The sequence below is a fragment of the Hetaerina americana genome, unplaced genomic scaffold (genome assembly GCF_022747635.1).
Source record: "Hetaerina americana unplaced genomic scaffold, ioHetAmer1.1.p SCAF_8, whole genome shotgun sequence".
Lineage (NCBI taxonomy): Eukaryota > Metazoa > Arthropoda > Insecta > Odonata > Calopterygidae > Hetaerina > Hetaerina americana.
The window spans coordinates 46,900,418-46,921,840 of NW_027287427.1; the positions used below are offsets into that span (position 1 = coordinate 46,900,418).

Here is a 21,423-nt window from a genome sequence, read left to right on the forward strand (position 1 = left end):
GCTGTCTAATGTTGAAATATCCGTTTAAAACATTCGTAGAAAGATGATATGTGCCATTTAAATTCTCCAAGACATAGACTGGGAACAATGACAAAGAGGATTAAATGCTAGAATAAAATAATTTCTAAGGTAGAAACAGTCGGATTAATGAGAGTTGAATCTTTTTAAATTTTTACATTACAATTAAATTTCATGTTCTAAATTTACATTTGTAACTTTACCATAGTTATCAAGGCAAACAAGAAATGATAGATGGAAGAGAGTGACGAAACTTTTTCGATACTAATACGTGGTATCAAAGAATACTTCTAATTTTTTATAGCATAAATTAAAACCTTTTCCCAAATTTCTTTTCATCGATCACCAAGCATAGGTACTCCCAGTATACACTGTCAGCACATTGTTTATTGTATTTCATAAGGTATTTTTTTAAATCACCCTCGGGACACTCTAAACATTTGGACGTATTGTAAACATGGGAGAAAAATTAAATTTGGGCATACATTTTATTTCATTAAAAAATCGTCGCGGCGATAATAAATGTACATTACCGATGACTTTTTCTTGTACGCCGAAATATTAGAGTGCGAAAGAATGCGCGATGGAAATACCTGAATAGCAAAACTAGAACGACCACGCTAGTCAAGTCGACATCCTTCAGATTTGGCAATGCAAAGGTTGCGGGATCGAATCCCATTCCCGATTGACTTTGTCAGTGAACTATTTGCTCACGTTAGGTGGTGCAATATACGCTCATGCTATGGAGGTAGAAAAAGAAAACTCAAAAATATTAGGAGGGTGAAGTCAATGGATTTCACAAATAGATTTTGATATTACAAATGTCTTTAACATCCCTGCCAGGTTTGTTCGTGATGGAAAAGTATCATCTCACTACAACTACTGAGTGCTTTCTAATGGACTAGTGCCTACTCACCTTCCCAATCATGGTTGGTAGGGAAATTTCACAACTGTTCCATCGAACATTACCGCCGCATACCGCTTATGACTGACCGAGGCAGACATTCATGATCCTCCGGATCTCTCGCCGCAAACCGTGTGTGCAAATGCGTCGGGGATACGGAATAAATCGAAGCACAGCAGGCCTATCTCCCGGCTGTAGATAATTTGACATAAAACTAATTCCGAGTAAGTAGAACGCCAGCTTGCCAAAGGAATAGCAAGGATCGATACGCATAAGCAGTCGAGGAAAAAGTTGAGAGGGACGAGGGATATTAAGGGTTATCTGGCCAAAAGAAGGGTGTTTTATATTGAGTAATCTCGTTGAAGATGGCAGACCTTTTGGCTGTACATTACTTATTTTTTTATCATTTTATTTATATATACTCTGCAAGCCACCGTCAGGGTGTGTGGCAGGGGGTGAACACACACCAGAATAATTTTACCCGAACATGACCCTACCGCGGTCGAACAATGGTATTATGATCCCATATCGTTCGTGGAAAAAATTACATCTGAAATCTATCTGTTCTACACTTAATCTCTCTAACTTTGTTAACCTGATCTCTCCTACCGTAGCACAATGTGGGTAATAATACATTTTCAACATCACTACTGAAGAGACCTCCTTCCAATTTATGCAAGAGCTTCTATCTGTAATTTAACCTTCGCACCGTGAGTGATTCCCAGTCTAGCTGCTCTTATATTTTGGATACGCTGCTAAGTTTATCATTGCAACATTTTACAAATCTAGCTCCTCTACGCAGCACACGATTGAATCAATTACAGGACGTTCCAATTAAATAGTCTGCGATCTTTAACTGATGATAAAGGGGACTGAGAGGAATGAATGCCAAGGTGCACATAGATGGCACAGGTTTGAAAGGATATACTCTAAGATTATACTTTGTTACCAGTTACTTATTTATTTCTTAGTCGAGAGTGACTTCATGAGTTATTATGACAACACCATTATTTTCCTCCAATAAGCGAATATAGCCTCTGTATGTTGAGGGCATTATGTGCGCACTGAGGGTGTGTGATAATAAGCGAAATATGGAAGGCCAGGGCATATAAAACGAAAGGGAAAGTGATTTCAGACGTCAGAAGAAAACCTATGCCTAGGAAAATTATTATGGTGGATGTCTCTAAATTTCCTTTTGGCTGTATTTGGGGATAGTTGGTATAAACGCTCCAATTGAATAAGACTCGTATATCAACCACCCGACCCGGTTACTGTTTAGTCTTTGGCTAGGCAGCTTTCACTTTAATTTCTGAGTATATAAGTCTTTGGTGGCGATTAATATTAAGCCCGCTTCTAACGACTTGGAACAAAGACAATTAAACTGAATTCTGAACTTTAATTTCGCAACGGAATTTCCGAACAAGAAAAAGGATCGCATACAGTCTCAGTGCTTTTCATTTCTAGCTTGCATAGAATGGGAAAAAATGATCAAAATATAAATAAGGAAGAAGAAAAAAAATTAGAGATAATAAAATTTTGATATTAACGACAGATCCCCTAACGGTATGGGTTAAATGCAATGGTTAGGGTACACAGATTGAAAAAAATGTGGCTGAAAGAGCTCGAGCGTCATGCAACTTATTTCGCTATTTTTTCCGTTATAGAATACGGAAATTAATGACAAACTACGAGAAATATTAACGTTCACTCTCAATCAGCTGTCGGTCGTCCACTTACCGCAGTGTAAAGATGTCCCAAGCGAGGTCTTTCGATATCTCGATGTTTCACGATGCGTTAATTACCACGCCAATAGCACCTGTAAAGAACAAAAAATACATCGGTGTGAGAATAAATGATAAACTACATCATACAATTATTTGAAGATGCACGATATAGAATATTTTGCGTCATAAAGGGCCGCATGAATACATACTAGTAAACAAGAACCATCATTTGCAAATCCTTCATTTTGCAGTGCAAGATGTGCATACGTGGAGAGACAAAGATAATCAATTAAAAAAAAACTACAATTAAAGTTTGAGGCGAGGAAAGGACAGCTTTTTATGCTGAATTCTTCATTAAATTTCAAATGGATGGAAATGGGCTTCTAATACATGGATTGATACGTTTGAAAACGAAACATGATGAATATGGGGAGATTATGAATACATAATTCAAATTATTCCTTTTCTTTTGGATTATATCCACTTATAAAAGAGCAGGTGGAACAGTTTACATATTTTGGTAGCATTTTTGAGAAAATTGGGGGATAATAGCTCGGGGAATCAGGAAAAGAATATCGATGGCGAAATATGCAATTGCAAAGTTGAGGGGAACGATGGCATGGAGGCCTTCATGTGGGGAAGAAGAGGTAAATAAATAGGATAGAGAAATAGGCGAAGGTTAAAGTGACGGCATAAGAGAGGTAGTTGCTTGGAGAAATTATGAGAAAGCACTAAAAGTGGATAGAGGTGAGATTTCGAAGTAGGTGCAATTACTCTGAACGCCGTAGTATTAGGGAAAATGTTAAGCAATCGGGGAAGGGATGGAATATAATGTACTTATTAGACAGCATAAGGGTTTCGAAGACTGTGAAGAATTGATGAAGAAATGGAAGTAGGACTATTTCGAATTAAGGGCAGGGAAAAAATCCAAGAAAATTAGTAGTTTTTATGAGCTGTACAAAACCTACCTCTAATTCACAGCATACTTTTCATGCTGATCGTACCATAGTATGCTTTGATTGTGTTTTTTTATTTAATGCGTCTCTCGTTAGATGAAAAATAAATAGTCCGTATCGAAGATGGATAGATAATTGACATTGCGGATGTTTCCTTTCAATTGGATGTAAGCGTTAGTGTAGTAAGATTTTCGTTACTTGGGTAGGAGATTCAGAGTTAATTGAAAAATCAAGAATGGTATTTTCAAAAGAGTAGCTCAAATAAAATCAGGCTTTTAACTATCAGAAAATATATCCAAAATTTATTAGCCACTTTATGACGACAAAATTAAACATACTTGCGTCATATGCAAGATATGGTTGGTGGTACTGGCGGGGAAAATATGTGAGGTAATGGAAACATAGTTTTACTGAAGATCGACAAATATAATAAGGAAGGAATAAGTCAATTGGAAACAGTTGGATAAAGATGAGATACGCATGTGGGGACACAATAGCTAGCAGAAGACGATTTCAGAAAGAAAATTGAAATACACGAACCAAAATGAAAGACACGGATGGCTTACGGGACAACGTCAGACGGAAAAGCAAATAAATATGAAGACATGGAAGAGTTCGGCCGATGGAAAGGTCGAAATGAAGGAGTGCGCCGTATCAATCCTAGTATTGACGTCTACCGACGGTAATCATTTCTTTTTTACGACGCAAAATATAACTTTATTCCGTCGTCAAATGAAATGAGAAATGGAATCAGGAGAGAGATAAAAAGAAAATAACAATTGTGGGAGTAAATACGAATGACATTCGAGACAGCAGTACCATGCTTGGGAGCCATTGTGTGCTGATATGTAATTGGTGCCGGCAGACTTGTGCTCGTGCTATGAGTAGCGCGGGATAGAGATCGGCGGTAGGGAGGGGGACAAGTTTTGTTTCGGCGTGTAATCACGTGGCTAAAGTAATGAAGACGGCTTCGGAGAAAACGAACCTACTCGGGCTTATTGACAATTAAAAGCAGGACGGAGTGGTCGTTGAAGGACGTAAATCAAAAAAGAAAGGAATCCCGAGGAGCGAATGTTAGAAATGCGGTAAGATACCATGTTCGTGATCGGATGAGTTAAAGAGCGTCCGTGATAATAAGGGATAACCGAGAAAGACTTTTAGAGAGAGAGAGAGATGGATGGAGCCGTGGCGAGTCGTCTTCCCATTGCAGGGGGATCCTTAATAGGACGGTTCTCAAGTCCATAACTACCTCGGCAACGGGGAGAATACAGAGTAGCCAATCAAGGAGCTCGGGAGGGAAGGATAAAAGGGGTACCGGGGCGGGGGAGGGGTGGGACGGGATGGGGGGATCAGGGTAAAAGTCAAAGATGGGGGTTGAAACAATAAGCAGGTGCAGGGGAAGGGAGTGGGAGACCCGGCGGTATGGGGGAAGCGTGCAGGGTAAAAGGCGAGTCCAGTGGTGTAACAAAGGAGCCAGCCAACCCATCACCGTCCGAGGTATTCCGGATTCGTCAGTCATTCGAAAAAGCGCGGTCGTCGTGATCGAAGATTGCTTACAGGATGTTAGGCGATCGATTTGCTACTCGATCCATTCTTTGAGAACGTTTTGAATAATTCCGTTAAACGCCTTCCAGTGCGTTTCTATCTAGTTCGTGTTTTCTTCCAGCAGCATACGATATAAATTTTTAATATAATATGGGTACATAACTTAAAAATACTCGTATTTCTCAATTTTTCCGCGATAGAAATTGACACAGGACATGTATTCCCTGTAGACATGCATTTCAACTACAAGGAAAGACACCATAAGATCTATGTGCCATCCCACTCTTAAAAATTAGCTATCTCACCAAAAATACCTGAGGTGTAAATTGTATTTTTGCCCTTACGACTACTATCTTCCAAAACTGCCACAAAAGCAGGCGTTAGGGGTGGTTATGTACAGTGGAGTACATAGTGGTTACTGATCGATATCATTACAAAAGTTAAAGTTGTTTTCCATTATTTTTTTTACTTTTGTAGTAACGAATTTAGCATGGGAAACATGATTCCTCACATCGATCGATTGTGCAGTCAATTCCATTCACTTATCACTGCGGCCTCCAATACCAGCGTATTCCGGTGCTGGGATCATTCTTTCTCTATAATCGTTAGACGTGATTTTTTGAAGATTTTTGTGAAAGTCTAAGCTATGCATACAACATCTAGTCTCCATTGTCTACCATCCCAGCCTTTGCAATAATAATGAGAGCCATTCTATTAATTCCCAACAATTTTTCACCAAGAAAAGCTTAATTTTATTTACATACGTACTGTTTAAATACGAAATTGCCCTGCAAAAGAGGAAAATAATAGGCATTTTAGATTGATTGCCTGAGTGGAATCAGAGAGACTGTACAAGTGCATAGGAGTATGAGCTGAAAAATGAATCAATGCAATGCAAATTACTAAAATGATAAACGCTACCTAGAAGGGCTAAGCTCCACTGAAGTATAGTATAGCAGGACTAATGGTCCGACTAAAATCTATTTATAACGAGTAGAATATTAATAATGATAGTTTTGTCATTCTCAAATCCTTAATTAGCCAAGGTCATGCATTATCAGCAAAAATTCAGCCCAAATGATACATATTGTGACAATAGTATTGAAATAATAATGGCTATGCTTTAGAAATCGACATTCATTAGCTTCTATTCATTTTGCAGAATGTTTCATTAAGCCGGGAATTTTCGGGCAAAAGGCATATTGAAAGGACAGGGAGCGATAAAATAATAGAAACATTCTAATGACAGTTAATGTGATGGAAACGTTTCGCCGGTTCTCCCAGAATCCGTGAACTGTTTTTTTTTCTTGATAGAGCGTAATGTGTTCTGCATTTAAGCATTTAATTTCAGTTTTGAAAATCTTTTGAAATGGTAGTTTGTTCCACCTATACACTAGTTGCTAATAGTTTTTCTTTCTTTAAGAGACGCGATCCCACTTTGAGGCACATGGATCTTGAGTTAGGACTTTTAAGGGAAGTATGAAAACAAAAAATATATTCTTAGAAGGAAAAAACTCAGTTTGAGGTAATAAATTTGGCGCAAATATGATGCACGCGTAGTGGAGGGTAAACTAAATCTGGAGTTACGCCTAGCTCAGAGATCTTAAATTCACAGAAAAATCACAGATATAACAAGTTCTTCTCTCGAACCATATAAGCGAGTGCTTCATGTAATGATAAGTCTAGGGGAATAGTATATCATTTCATTTTTTTACCAAACTTGTGCGTTTACTGATGTAAGAATGTTATTAAATTTAATTTTAGCTTGTTTGTTATTTCATCATCCTATTTTAAGCTTGAATGGGTTACATAAATTGATTATAGGCCTAGAATTAACAGTAATGTTTGATGCCTCGCAAATAATGTAAGCTAGTTAATACGTAATATTAATGTTAAATAATAGTTTACAAATCCAAATACCACATCAGCTCTCAACAATTTTTCGAGACATAAAGTTCGGCAATAGCTCATTCACATGCAGCGAGCATCTCTGGCATCAATGTTTCAAAATTTTCTCCCCGGCGAGCAGGCGCAAAGACGCCCAACGCGGGAGACGTTTCAAGTGGGGGATTCTGCGATACAGGAGAAGTATTTTAAGTGTTTGAAAGCGATCGAGGATTAAGGAAACCGAAGCACTTGAACTTGGACAATGGGGAGTGGTATTCATTTGGGAGTCATCGAGGAACTCTGATCGGAATTTTTCCGCGGTCCTCTCTGTGACGGCGGAAAAAAAGGATGAGTCGAACTTCTCAGCCTCCAAAATCGGAAGACGGCCCTTACGAGTTCCGCTTTGCCGATATGGAAGCGGAGTTCTTTCGCGGAGGGTAGCTTCCCTCACTCCCTCACCCCTTTACCTCTCTCACTCTTCATCTCTGGATGAGTGGACCTGATGCATGGAGAACTCCGGGATCGCCTCCCATTGCAAAACGAATCCGTTCTCCACCCTCCTCCCTCTGATCTCCTCATCCCCGCTTCTCCCATCGTTATTGCGGTCTCTTCCTCACTGTTAGAGGCATCCTTTATGCCACTCCCGCAGCTCGCGGGGGTTTTTATCTAGTAAACTTACTTCAAAAGATACAGCACTCCAGTGATTTTTTTATATCACGATGAAATAACTTTAACATGGAGCGTACGTATGATTGTACGTCGCGGAAACTTGGTCGTTGAGGTAAGAGGGTAAGCGTAGACTGGCCGATTTTTAAATGCGGGTGTGGATTAAGTGGGGAGAAATTGAATTGGACGCGTAGAAAAACAATCGAGTTAGTTGTGATAGGCAAGGCTGGTCAGGATAGAAGATTATTGGGGGAAAACCAGAGGAAGCAAAAATGTGGATGTGGGAGATATTGATTGGCGATGATGTGTTAAGAAAGGTAGGAAGTATGTGGATTTTAAGAATGCCTTTATATTAAAGCAGGTTTTAGACTATTTAGATATGTTGCATCGAAAGAAAGAAGTAACTTTATAATTTCACACACACGCACTTTATTCAGAACAAGACCTGCATAGGTTTCGACTTAGGATGTCATCGTCAGGTGATCATCGGGTCACCTGGTGATGACGCTCAACATCAAAGCCGAGGTGGTGTTTTTAATAAAGTGTGTGTGTGTGAAATTATAAAGTTACTTCTTTCTTTTAATATGTTGTGCGAATTCCGTAAAGTTACGCCTGAGACAACGGATACATATGCTATGCACCGGCGAGGCTTGGAAATTTGACGCAGCTTAGGTATTGGAGCCATCTAAAACCTATCTCTTCCAATAGACTACCCATAAATAAACACTGAAAATGAAAAAAGAAATCACGAGCTATAGAGAAAACAGTATTAGTCGTGGTACAAAGGCACCTGGTTCTGTGCGAATCATAAAGAGGTAAGCTTCGAAATTATGGGAACTTATAATTCATACATAAAATGTATCCAATTTATTTTCCCGTGGATTGGAATGATGAGCGATAGAAGCAATAGGGAAAATAAGACAATGGAAAAAAATAAGTGTTGCCGATTGGAAATGATATAAAAAACCGATCGAGAGAATGCCTAAGAATTTATGCGAAGATGAAAGTAGGAAGATGAAATTAGTCAAATGAATGTACTGCGCTGTGATAGAGTAGACAGGTCTTAAAACATTTTGACTAAGCGCTGTCTTGCTACAGATAGCTGTGGAAGGAAAGAGTTAATCGATGAAGACATGAAGGGTGGATTGAGTGACTGAAGATGAAGCCTTGCAAAATGTTGGAGAAAAAATATATATAAAAAGCCTCGATCAAAAACGCTTAAAAAAATGGACTAATTTTACACGACTTCCTTTCAGTTGGATTGGAGAACACGGATATTAAAGAATAACTTAATGAAATTACTAAACAAAAAAACATCCTGATTGGGATGCGTGAAAGCGAAAAATTATCAATAAATAAGGAGAAAGTTTATAAGATAGGTACAGTATGGTTCAACAAACCAATTACACGATTTATTTATTTATTTTTGTTTACTTATTTAACAACTTTATTGGGGTGAGATTGAGACTTTATTGTTCCTTCTTCCACCTAACCCCTAATTATTACAGTTAAGACAATCACAAACACCCAAGCCCTAGGTGGAGGAAAATCCACTTAGGCGGGAATCGAAGCCGCCACCCAGGCCGGCTGATGACTTTTGATGCATGAAAAGTATGGATAAAAATTCAAAATATTTGTGGTATTCCACGTGTGAGAGTGATTCGTGTCATACGAAAAACGGATGATTAGCATTGGTATATTCTTGTGAGAGGGATGCACGAGTAACTACTTTCAATCTTTGGTGTAATTGCGGCAATCAATCACGATTGAGCTTTGCATACTTGGCACAGGGAACAATCAGGGTAAAAATGAAAAATATTGGTTTGAAGAATGCCGAGTGACCCATAATTACATGTGTTGGAGATACGTGGCTTGAATTTGCGCTCTATTTGGAAGAGCAATCTAATCAATTGAATAAAGCTAATAATAATAATGTGCTATCACCTTATGAAGGTAATTGCATTAAAATGAATTATTTTTTCAGTTAGAAAGACGTTGAAAAAACTACTGTGATAGTCATCTCATCAATATTTCACTGTATAGTGAATAAGCTACGAGGAAAATAGGTTGAAAAACTTAATTTTTTAGTCAAAACCTTTTGCGTTTAACTATTGTCCCAAAATAGAACACTAGGGGTACGAAGATACGTCGCATGCAATTTGAATATGGTATTTGGTGTTGAAAGTGGGAACATTCGCCAATTTAGGTAAATAAAGGCATAGCTAATAGTTTATCTGTATACGTTTTAGTTTAATGCTGAGTATTTCATGACAATTATTCTATATCGACAATTGTATTCAAGAAGTAATTAAGGAAAGCATTTCCAATTTAACGAATTCCACGTAAATTCCAATTTTGCGGGAGGCCTAAGTTATCTTTGCCGCCGTTCCAGGTTAAATAAAATAACCTTTGTTAGAAATTGTTTATTTTTAATTTTATTATCTTTGGACGCCAATTTCAATTGCATCTTCGTTCATGTCTAGACCTTTTCGACGAAATTTTCCATGGAAATCGTATTAATTCTCGTAATTGAATTATAAATATAACTTATGCTTGTACATGCCTATTTATGATTATGCAATAAAATTGCCACATTTTCTAATACACTTTACCACTTCGTAATATTTCTAGTAAGATTTTTATGACACTGTTTGAGCCGTAACCCGGTGGGATTCCTCGATTGTATAGATAAAAGAAACATAAATTCCACAATTGATATTTATTGATGACCACCACTTCGCCACTGAGTTTCATCTCATGATGCCAAACAGTGTCGAAACTATGCTCTTCCATAAATATTAAATCTGGAATCGTGGTGTTTTTGTTATCTATACTGCAGTGTTCTATTTCCAAAATTTGGCATTCAAGGAAACCGGATGGTCTCTGGAGGATTTTGAGAAGTTAACATAAATGATGAAAAACATACATTAGTAAAGCAGAACTAAAAGCGAACTAGAAACGAAAAGAAGTGGGCCAGAGGGAGGAAGATGGATAAAATATTAGAAAGAATGACGAAGAGTACGAAGTATGAAGATCTATGCGAAGAAATAAATAGCGGAGAGTGAAAAAATATTTATGCAGAGCAGAAGTTCTTGGAAAATCCATAACAGCACATATTCAAGTTTTCTAAGGACCATAACCTTCTGCTACTCCTGATCAAAAGAATACTTATAAAAATATAATTACCAACAATTAATAAGAGTTTGTTTAATCGAAAGTGCATCTGTTTGGTTTTCATGTTTCTGTGAACTATACGGATGGATCACATATATGGACCCAAAGAAAATAAGATCAGAGGAAAATAGAAGCTTTGAAATTGGTTTTGTAAGTTGTCTGATGCTTGAGACTCACTGGTTAGGGAGAGTGAAGAACGAAGAACTAAAGAAGAAGCAAAATGGGACATAGACTTAATGAATTGGGCCCACCTTGAGGCAATCCCTTTGGAAGAATTTGTAAGGGCGTATTAAGGAAAATATGAAGGTCCTAAGAAATTTACCTAGGGACACGTGCACGTGTCATACAATGATATCCGCAAAGAATAAAATTAGTTAGTGGGAAACAGGTTATTGGGTCGGGGAGAATAGAGGGCCACAGGATATTAAAATATTATGGGTTAATAAAACTTTTTTTATAAAATCACACCAATATACCACGACTCCTTTCCATCAACTTGGACAATATGTAATTCCTTAACTCATCTATTACCCAATGATTTTTTATCGCAGGGCTCAGGAACTCATTGGGTTTCTTCACCTTCCTATCTCGCGTACCTATTTGGGAAGCGATCCTTCGCCCGACCAGACAGTCCTTTCACGAGTGAAGCCGTCGCGCGGCGCCCGCTCCCAAGATCATTCGTCCCCCCCCCTCCCTCTTTCCTATTTGGTCAGTTGACTCCCGGTAAGTGCACCGTCGCCGATAACGACGTGTTAGGGATCTCTCAATAGGGAGTGGGGGAGCGAGGGAGTCATCGACGATCCTGAGCGGGGTAGGAAGTGAACTAGTTTACGAGTTGGACAGAGAAATGGACGGCAGACACCTGCGCATGTTTTATCCCGGCTGTTAGGGAATCTTTCTGAAATATGTCTTGATGACATAAGGCTTCGGTCATAAAACGACTTCACGCCTGTTTGGGCCCTTCCAGACCCTACTTCCCTCCATTGTGAACCTCCCTCGCGGTCGTATGTCCCCCGCCTCGCGATGTCCAATAGCTACATCCTCTTTAGGTTATATATATATATATATATATATATATATATATAATACATACATATATACATAATACATATATATATAATTGTCAATAAAGCTTCATTAAATGTTTTAATCACATAATTATTGAAATAAAATTAATTCTATGTCATATTGCGCAATTTTCATTGCTAGAAAAGTCATAGACATTTACCCAATCAAACCCCCGCGTCTAATGACGAACTATTGACGTACTTTTGACGCCCTATTGACGTACTTTTGACGTAATATTAACCCCCAGGAACTGACGTACATTGCACAAACTTTAGCAACGAACCCTGCCTGTATTAATTATACCTTCAGTCATTGTAACGATATACGCCTGGGATATCTGGAGAGCTCGGAAAATTCTTAGGGGGGTTCTTTCTGCTTTGAATTCGCACCTGGGGCAGTGGCGTACCTTCAAATGGGAGTGGGGGGAAGGGTGTGGACGTTTCGTCGGGAAAGGGGAAGAGAGGGTCCATTTCCGGTCTTTATATGGTAGAGGAGGAGGATATTAGCCTCTCACAGCCCCTCCTTCTACGGGCACTACCGCCTCCTTTAGAAAAATCGTGATTCGTCGTGGGCCCAAAGGGGCACAGGAGTCCGTCCATCTCGGGCGACTCCACGTCGCGGATTTTCTTTTTCTCGTCCAGTTCGTTTTAACGAGGGAGATGCCCCGTCGGGTGGAATCCCAAAGAGTGACGTGTAGGGGGTGGTGGGGGTGGGGTGTGCCCTGGACGCTTCCCGATTGGGGAGCCGCGCATTCCACGAAAGGTCTTCTTCCTCCTTCCCAATGATGGAAGGCGGGTGGCCGAAGAGAAATCTCGGGCGCGGAGCACGTTCGGCCTTTTTTTTTTTAATGCGTACACTCGCAGCGGAGCGAGCAGGGTTTTAATTTTTGGGCGGTGAGCTGAAAGAAATAAGCTAATGCGTTCCGATTTAATTGGGTTGCCCCGTGTCCGTAAACGTTTTGAGGCAAAATAGTCTTTTAAAAAAAAAATGTGATGTGGCCAAAAGATTCCTCGCTTGACAACTAGTGGTATACTTATTTTGAAAATTAGCATTGATAATCATAAGTAATAAATTATCAGTCGTCACTAAGACGTTGAGGACACCACTTCCCTTTTGGTTTCTTTCTTAGGGGCCGACTTCCGTTTGCTTTCTTGAAAACACGTTTTGTCTACCGGATTATTGCAATTTCTTTCGCTATTTACACGTGCTAACAAGTAAGAATTTTGTTACAGTAACTTAAACTCAAGCGTAGAGACTCGCGAATTTATCGATCAGATATGATTTCTTGAATTGTTCGGCGAGTAAAATAATTTATAATAAAAATGTTGGAGTGTTTTGGGTATACATAGTTATTATTATTAAAATAGTTAATTCCCGTTTAAGGTAGGACACAACAATCAAATATTTCTCTTGTCTCTCATCCCTCTATCACAGTCTTCAACATCTCACTCCCGATCAATATGTCTTGCATTCATTCTTCTTGTCTCCTTATGATTTTTCCCAACAATCCCATCTCCTCCCCCACCATACTCAGCAATTCGTTTGTTTTCCTTCTGTCCACTTCACCTTCTCCATCTTTCTCCACGCCCACATTCCAAAAGCTTCCAATCTGCGCCTATCACCCTGATTCCATAACCAGTACACATACATAATAGCTACCCAGAATCGTTGCACGAGGTGATTTCTTTAATTGAATCTAGTTTTTGATTAAATTTGACCAGAATTAAAATATGGTGAAAGAATGCATATCGTGTCATTTAATTAAAGAAATGTTATCTTGAAGTTGCATAAAAGAATAGGTATTTACAACTTATCAGACTGTCGACTTTACGAATTCGGTAGTTTTTCACAATATTCAAGCTACAAACTGCAAGCATACATACTCATTCATATATTATGAGGGACAGTCAAAAGAAAACCAAATCCGCCATAAAACGCAGTCCGCACGAATGATGGAAATGCTGTTGTTACGTATCGATACCGCCATCGCTGTTCTAGGAGAATCGCACATTCACAGCTGACGGTCCAGAAAGGTCCGTTTGGGCCCACGGTGTTAACCAAAGGTAACCCTAAGCCATTGAATGTAAGTGAAATAATCAGATTCTATTAGGCAGAGAAGAGTTATGCTACTTGGCAGCGGAATCATTAGAAGTAGACCTAGCAAGTGGGAATTAAGGTATACATAACTCAGGCAAACAAGGGTCTACGCTACGAAAAGAAGCAAGTACCAACGGCCTGGATATGACGGAATAACTCCTAAAGATGCATAAATGGAAATCAAATTTCTATGGTTATTAGACGGGTAACAAACAAGGGTGATGGGCATGTGGTTGTACAGAAGGAACACGGGTGGTTAAACCGTCTTAATGAAGAGGCCATTGGAAGTGTGTGAGAAGAGAGAATTCTATGGGAGAAACGGGCTAGAAGTTCAGGGATATTGAACATACTCTGAGGGAATATAGTTTATTTAAGACCATAATGGAAGGAACTATGTAAGGGATGAAATACAGAGAAAGGTCAAGGATTTATTACGAGAATCCGAGATGTCCTTTGATGGAAGACTTCAAGTCAAGGGATTGTGAGGAAATGAATAGCTTGTAAAGCGGCTACAAACCTTTTCCAGAATCGATAAACTATGTCTATGGAAATTAACGTGTATTTTTTTAATATGTTGGAAAATCGAGAGAATTTTTTTGCTGAAATATAAGGCACAAGCACGGATGTAAAATAAAACCACACCATCGATTTTATTAAGACATTGAATATAAGGTTATAAATAAAGTTATAACACCTATAGAAGCGAGACAATATTAAATATGTTGTTGAATTACCTTTCTCGCTAATATTCATGGAATTGATCTTGACGCTGGCTTGACATCGATTATCGTAAATATTACTCTGTACTCATTTTGTTTGGGTATTGATTTTTTTTCAATAACTCAGGAAGTACTTTCATTAAATTAGTCAAAAGGTTTGGTGTTTTAAATCGTACCAGGTATAGAGAAGAATATGATATGTACGTCGAATTCTATATAACAGGCAATTTTCTCTTTCGGCCAATAGTAGATTCATTTCATTTTCTCTCACATTTAATATTTTATTGCCACAGGAGTTTTCGTGCAGCTAAGGAGCACACCCTTTCCCACTAAACCACATTGAGCACGATCGTTCGTGAAGGAAGAAAACTTCATAAATACTATTCTCTCACTCACCTCTCCCCGCCCCCTCGCTCTCCCTTCCCTCCCCTTCACCCCCCCATAGGCACATACAAAACAGATAATGCTATAAAAATAACTAATGCTCAAGATAATCCCACCGTAATTGAATCCTCAAATTACAAAGGCCTGGGATCAGTTCTTTATGGGGACGGTGGAGGAGAGTATCGTTTCTTACATCTAAGTCGGAGATAAGCCCAAGAAAGTGTATTTACGTAGCCCTTAGTGGATCTTTGGGGAGGGGAGATTGAGGGGGGGGGACGTTGCAGGTTGCATTAAATGGGGAGGAGAGGTAGGTAAGGGGGTGGAGACGAGGTTTTTAAGGGCTGACCTCCACCGGCTTCGCCCGATGAGGGGTTAGCGCAGTTGGCCCAGCCGTATCTTGTTACACGATGGTCGGAGTAAATTATTGCCGTCCGGATTCCATTCCCTTTATTTATAAGGCATGTGTGCGTCTCCCTCCCTTTCTGCCCTCCCCGTGTTCATATGGTGACTCTTAGCCCGGCCAGTCGGATATTATTCATGCCTCTTTTATTTACCATTTACAATCTTCTCAGATAAATCATTAAACAAGCGAGTTAAAATAATCAGGACGTCCACTGTGATTTGAAGACGGGAAATAAGATCTTGAGGAACTCATGAACCGATGTATTTCTCTGGAAGACTGAAAATTCCTTAAACTTCTTGATGTGTCCACTTCTTTGTTACGAATCCGTACACAATAGAGTTCTCAGGATTGAAGTAGAATCGAGAAAACCGGTTATAAAAGATCCAGAAAACCTTTTAACGATTCCGAAGGAAGTTTGGAGACTCGTGAAACTTTAAAATCCCTGTGTGCTACTAGAGACTGGGTTATATAACCTGGGGGGATATATTTAATTTGTGTGATGGTGCTGTGAATCTGAAAACGTCCACTTTTCCAGTTAGCTTAGGTCACGTCTGGAAGCAGTCTGTTATAATTGAATTTTAGTTGTAGTAAATCAGAATGAAAACTTTTTCAAGCTTATAATGTGCCATAAAACTCAAGGGATTATATCGTAACTTAAACATTTATTGAAAACTCGTAAAAAATATTAAGGAGATTTTCAGTCTCACCATAAGAAGACCAATGTCACCCCTGAATTTTTTTACTATTTATCTTACTCAAGTATTTATTTCAAATTTCAAATTATCCTTTTACTTTTGCTATTCCATCTTCAATTCTGTCTTTCTGAAAATTTGCGAAATAACACGTAAAATATCTCGATTCTTCTGTGTTTCCAACGCGCGCCTTAGCTGCGTTGGCCAACAGTTTCGCTGATATTCCAATGGGCCTCTTAAGGTCGTAGGTCTGAATAAGCCGATTGGAATATCAACTAAATTGTTGTCTGCTGAAGCCAACGCACGCGTCGGAAACTCGGAAGAATGAAGATATCTGTGACAAAATGTTGCAAAAACCAGTGAAACAACATTATATTTAATGTTTTTCTTTTAGAACTTGCTTTGCGTGAAACATTTACCCAACAAAATGCTGCGGGACTGTATTGGCAACAAAAAAACATTTGGCAATGTCGGAGAACAAACTTTCATCGAAACAACTTGTGAGTTGCATATGCTTTGCGGCCAATGAATACTTGAAGAAAGACAATATTTAACGCTAAGTGAGGGATGGGTAGGTGATAGGAGAATTTTAATAATTGATTCAATGCTATGGACGAATTTTAAGCTTCAACGGCAAACTTTAATCAAGAGATGAGAATTAGGTTTCGAATTAAATATTAAAAAGTCATGAAATGTTTTAGTCTTGAATAAAGGCTACGGAAAAATCAAAATCGTAAATTGATGGTTAAAAAAAGAATAGATGAATGGAAATAGAAAAGTTATTGATTATTACGCTCGGAATACTTTCGAAAGGTGTGAGGTTGTCACAATTATTTCAATGAAAATCAGACAAATTCCGTAAAAATGTAACTTTGCATGAATAAAAACTGAAATTGAAATAAAAGCAATATTGCACGTGAGACCGTAATTTATCGGTTGGTCTAACATCTCATATGCATACTTTAAACATTGGCAAACCACGGATCCTTAACTCCCAATGCCAAACTCAGCATCATTAAATGAACTGAAATGCTGGCAAAGAAAAGAACTCCACTCACAGGTGTTTCAATAGAACTCAAACCTTTTAGCAGCAGCGGAAACTTTTCGTAAAATTTTACTGTGGCTTGTAACGTGTGCCCCAAGGGTCAGAGGCCCTCAAAGAGTCGTCTGTTGCAGGCTCAAAATTCAAAGCTTTGGTGTGTGACGCCGTTCACAAAGGTTGATTGTATGACTTCATTAATTATATTGACTTATTCCGAACAGCAGTGCTTTTAAAATGATCTGCGGTGATTAATTAAAACTTTTGTTTCATTTGGGTCTTGGTCTTCTTAACTCCAATGGTAACTCAATCTAACCTGAGAAATAAATATCTTTGTAATTAGTTTTGGAGAGAAGGACCATAAATTCGATTTGAATGAAATTGACCGACATGGAGAGAGTTGCACTCCGTGTTAATAAAATCAGACATATGGCGAACGAGAAATATTAGGGAGAGGATGGATAGATCACAGTGTAGGAGCATGGGATCACCGGGAGCCGGGACTAGACACTCGCAACACTGATTCCCTTGATATACGCGCCTATATAGGTGCTGGAACCAACTATATAGAGAGGTCGTATCGCAGAGGTGTGTACGGAAACATTTGGACGGAGGTTTTAGAGAGTGCAGTGGGGATTGATCAGTCGCAGCTATCAAATCGAAATTTGGTTTGAAAGGTGAGCGTCGGGTTCAGTTCAAACTAAGACCTATGGAATGTGACGCTCACACATTTCCATTCCATGAGTCGCCGTTCGGTTTCCAAAAACTACACGTGAAGTAGTCAAGTTATCACGCAGCTGATTGACCTAAGCGTTACCCTTACTTACGACCTCTCCAGGGTGAAAAACACACGGAGAATATGTGGACAGGTTAACAAAAAATAGAATTCAATGAAAGAGTACATACTGGGTAAGTGTGATGTTATCCATAGAAAGCCAAAGAGAAATGTTATCTTTCGCTGGTTAGGCCTCGTTTAAAATATGCTGCAAGTATACATATGGGATATTCACGAAGTTTGATTGATTGCCGAACTGGAGCGCGTGTAGCGTAGACGATCTAGATTTGTAAAACGTTATAATGATAAACTTATGAACGCATTCAAAATATTAGAACAGCTAGGCTGGGAATTACTCGCGGTGCGAAGGTTAAATTACAGATTGAAACTCTTGCATAAATTGGAAGGTCTCTTTAGGAGTGATGTTGAAAATGTGATGTTACCCCTATTGTACTACGGTTGGCGAGATCATGTCAATAAAATTAGAGAGATTAAGTTTAGAAAAGATACATTTAAAATATCATTTTTTCCACGAACGATAAAGGATCAGAACAACATTTTCCATCCGCGGTGGGGTCATATTCGGGTCAAAATTAGTCTGGGGTGTATTCATCCCTTGCCACACACCCTGGCAATGGTTTGCAGGGTACTTAAGTAAAAACAATGTATATTAGAGTTTTCCCTGAAGAGTCACGACATTTTTTGCGGATTTGACCCCAAAGTCCTTGAAACAAGCCGAGTATCCCATCCTCTTGGCGAGCATGCTGCCCTTACATTCGTACAAGTATGTAGTTACCACGAAAAATGATTAAAATACCCAAAAAATGACTGGTGGTCCGATTTAGCAGATATCGAAACAGTTTGGTGCGTATATATTGTATTTGTTTATCAGAGTACACTCCAGCGCTCAAATATACTAAATTGACGTGCTAAATTGGATGGGACGTGCATTTTCAGAAGGAAACGCTGACAAAGGCATGGGACAGCGTTAGCTTTATTTCATCAATGTGAAAATATGGCTAGTTGAGGCTAAGGGGATACTTGCGGCACATTGCAAAGTGAACTTAACGTCACGCGTCAATCGTGATGGGTGATTCTCACGATACGTTGCGGTCAAAATTTCAATGAAAAGGCGTACGTTCCGGAGTACGAACTGTGTCGCATCCACTCGAACAAACCCCGAGCCCGTCCGTGTTGTGCGATAGGCGGAGGTGAACGGGTGACGAGCGATGCTTTCGCACAAAAAAACTCCTCCGTCGCACGCAACACCCGGATACACGATTGATTTGAGCAGGAAAATCATTCGTTGATGAAGCCATTTCATTACCTTAGGTGCCGAAGGAATATTTCCAGAATGAGTACATGCTCGGTGGGATCTAAACCAGGCACCGGCGGTCATTGTTTGTTATCGCGAAATACTCATCCTGTTTTCCCCGTCGAAATCTGCGAAAAGCTAGCAAAAATCATTTTCCCGCAACTCCTCTGCGTACACTTGTAATTACGGAGAAGGGCAAAATTCCTTGACCAGCAGTGGGGAAGCATAGCATTAGGAGACAAGGCATCGTGCGCGGGTAACTTGAACCTAAGGCCAGAATTCCATTAATTCATGCGATGGAACGAATTTACGCATATTAACGTTGCCGTCTTGACTTACACGCCGTGGATCTTCGAAGACATACAATTGTGCCACTCGTAACACCTGAGCGCGTATATAACTGCCTGTTATCCCGGCGAACAAATGGCTTTTGTAAGGGGAGACTGTCTTCCCTCCCTCCTTCCACTCTCTTAATTTCGTTTCTTTGTTTGAGTCCGGTCTGACTGGGTCTCGAGGCAAGTTAACTCTATAGGGAACGTTTTATATGGACCGTGCCTAATGGATCGTACTTCAAGGCGGCTGGAGACGCTCGCTCTTAAATTTACCTCCCACGTAACTGACGGAACTCCTTAAAAAGTCTCCTTTTTCCTATTAAAAATAAAATGAAACACTCCAATGACACGGATGGACTCTTACTCTTAGAAATTCCATTGGGATCGGATGCCATTTCTCTCACAAAGTTCAAAACGGACAGCATTATTTTAAATGATTTTTTGGAAAAGTAGACGTGTTTTCCAAGGAATAACAAGAGTTTTTATTCAATGCGTAGCATTCATAAATTTGTCAGTAAAATAAGTCCATATATTAATTTTACATTTGCATACCCCGACAAGTCATCGTTATGATACGTAGCTAAAAGAGTGATTCCGAGGAAGGGCCATCGAAGAACTATCCACATTATATTTTGTTGACTGATGAAGGACAAATGGAAAATGTATACGATTAAATTGCAGTTAGCAACTCGAGTTACATAGTACTTTACATAAAAATCATAGCTATACATACACGTTTTACATATTATTCTACATATTCGGGTGTAGCTGCTAATAACATATTTTTGCAATAAAATAGACTCACATAGCTAGTAAATAGAATACCGACTATAGAGTATTATCCCATATGCGACTTTGATAACTTAAAATACATAACTCCCCAATATTATTGAAAGGTTTCAGAACTTTCAAAATCAACCATGTAATTCGCAAGAATTACCTGTGTATAAGATGGTTTACTAATTAAAAATATAAAATACAATTTCCAATTACTCTACTGAGGATGGTAGGAAATATTTTTCTCGATATTTAAAGGAAAAATTGGCATGGTAAAACGTCGAAAATGGGTTTTGTGCGTTTGTTTTGTAAAAACTCAAATCCAAATTACAAAGAGGTATTTTTAGAGGGTGTTATGTATTGGTTTTGTATTTATTTTTTGTGTAAATTACCTCGTTTTTTTTAAAGAAAATTCATAAATTGGGTACAGCGTCTTAATTAGATAAAGATAACTTTCCTCATTGTTGTCAGACATTTCGGAAAGTACCTATTCAGGAAATACCTTAAACTACGGATTCTCTTAATCTTTTGAGATGGGGAGAGAAAAAGGAGGTGTTAAAAATTGCCTGCATCAGAATCTGTTTCTTCCCCCCGTCTCAGCCTCAATCTTGTTTCCCGCCCTTCCCCCATTCCATTACCGTCCTTTCACTCGAAAAATTTTCCAAGAGGACAAAACAGAAGCGTAATTCGAATCCGAGCCTTATGCTCCTTCCTTCTCTTCCTTTTTTTCTTTTAAGGACTCGAGAACCCGTCTCCCGCTCCTCCACCACCACCTTCTCATTCCTCCAACCCTCCCTCCACCTTTGCCGTCTCCAGACAACCATTTCGCGGAACCCCATAATAGCCTTAGGACTCGAAACGAAAAGGGAGAAAAAGGAAAAAAAAATAATGGTGGGGAGGGAGGAGAGAGAAAAAAAAGAAAGGATTAAAGTAGGAGGATTCTGGAAA

At 39.1% G+C, this 21,423-nt stretch overlaps 1 long non-coding RNA gene across 1 annotated transcript in view; it reads right to left on the reverse strand.

The window, feature by feature from the left end:
• Positions 1-21,423, reverse strand: part of LOC139697815 (uncharacterized) — a 984,864-nt gene that overhangs the window by 516,243 nt on the left and 447,198 nt on the right. Inside the window, exon 5 of the long non-coding RNA XR_011702819.1 lies at positions 2,660-2,738. This is a non-coding gene — a long non-coding RNA (uncharacterized lncRNA). The remainder of the gene's footprint in view (positions 1-2,659; positions 2,739-21,423) is intronic.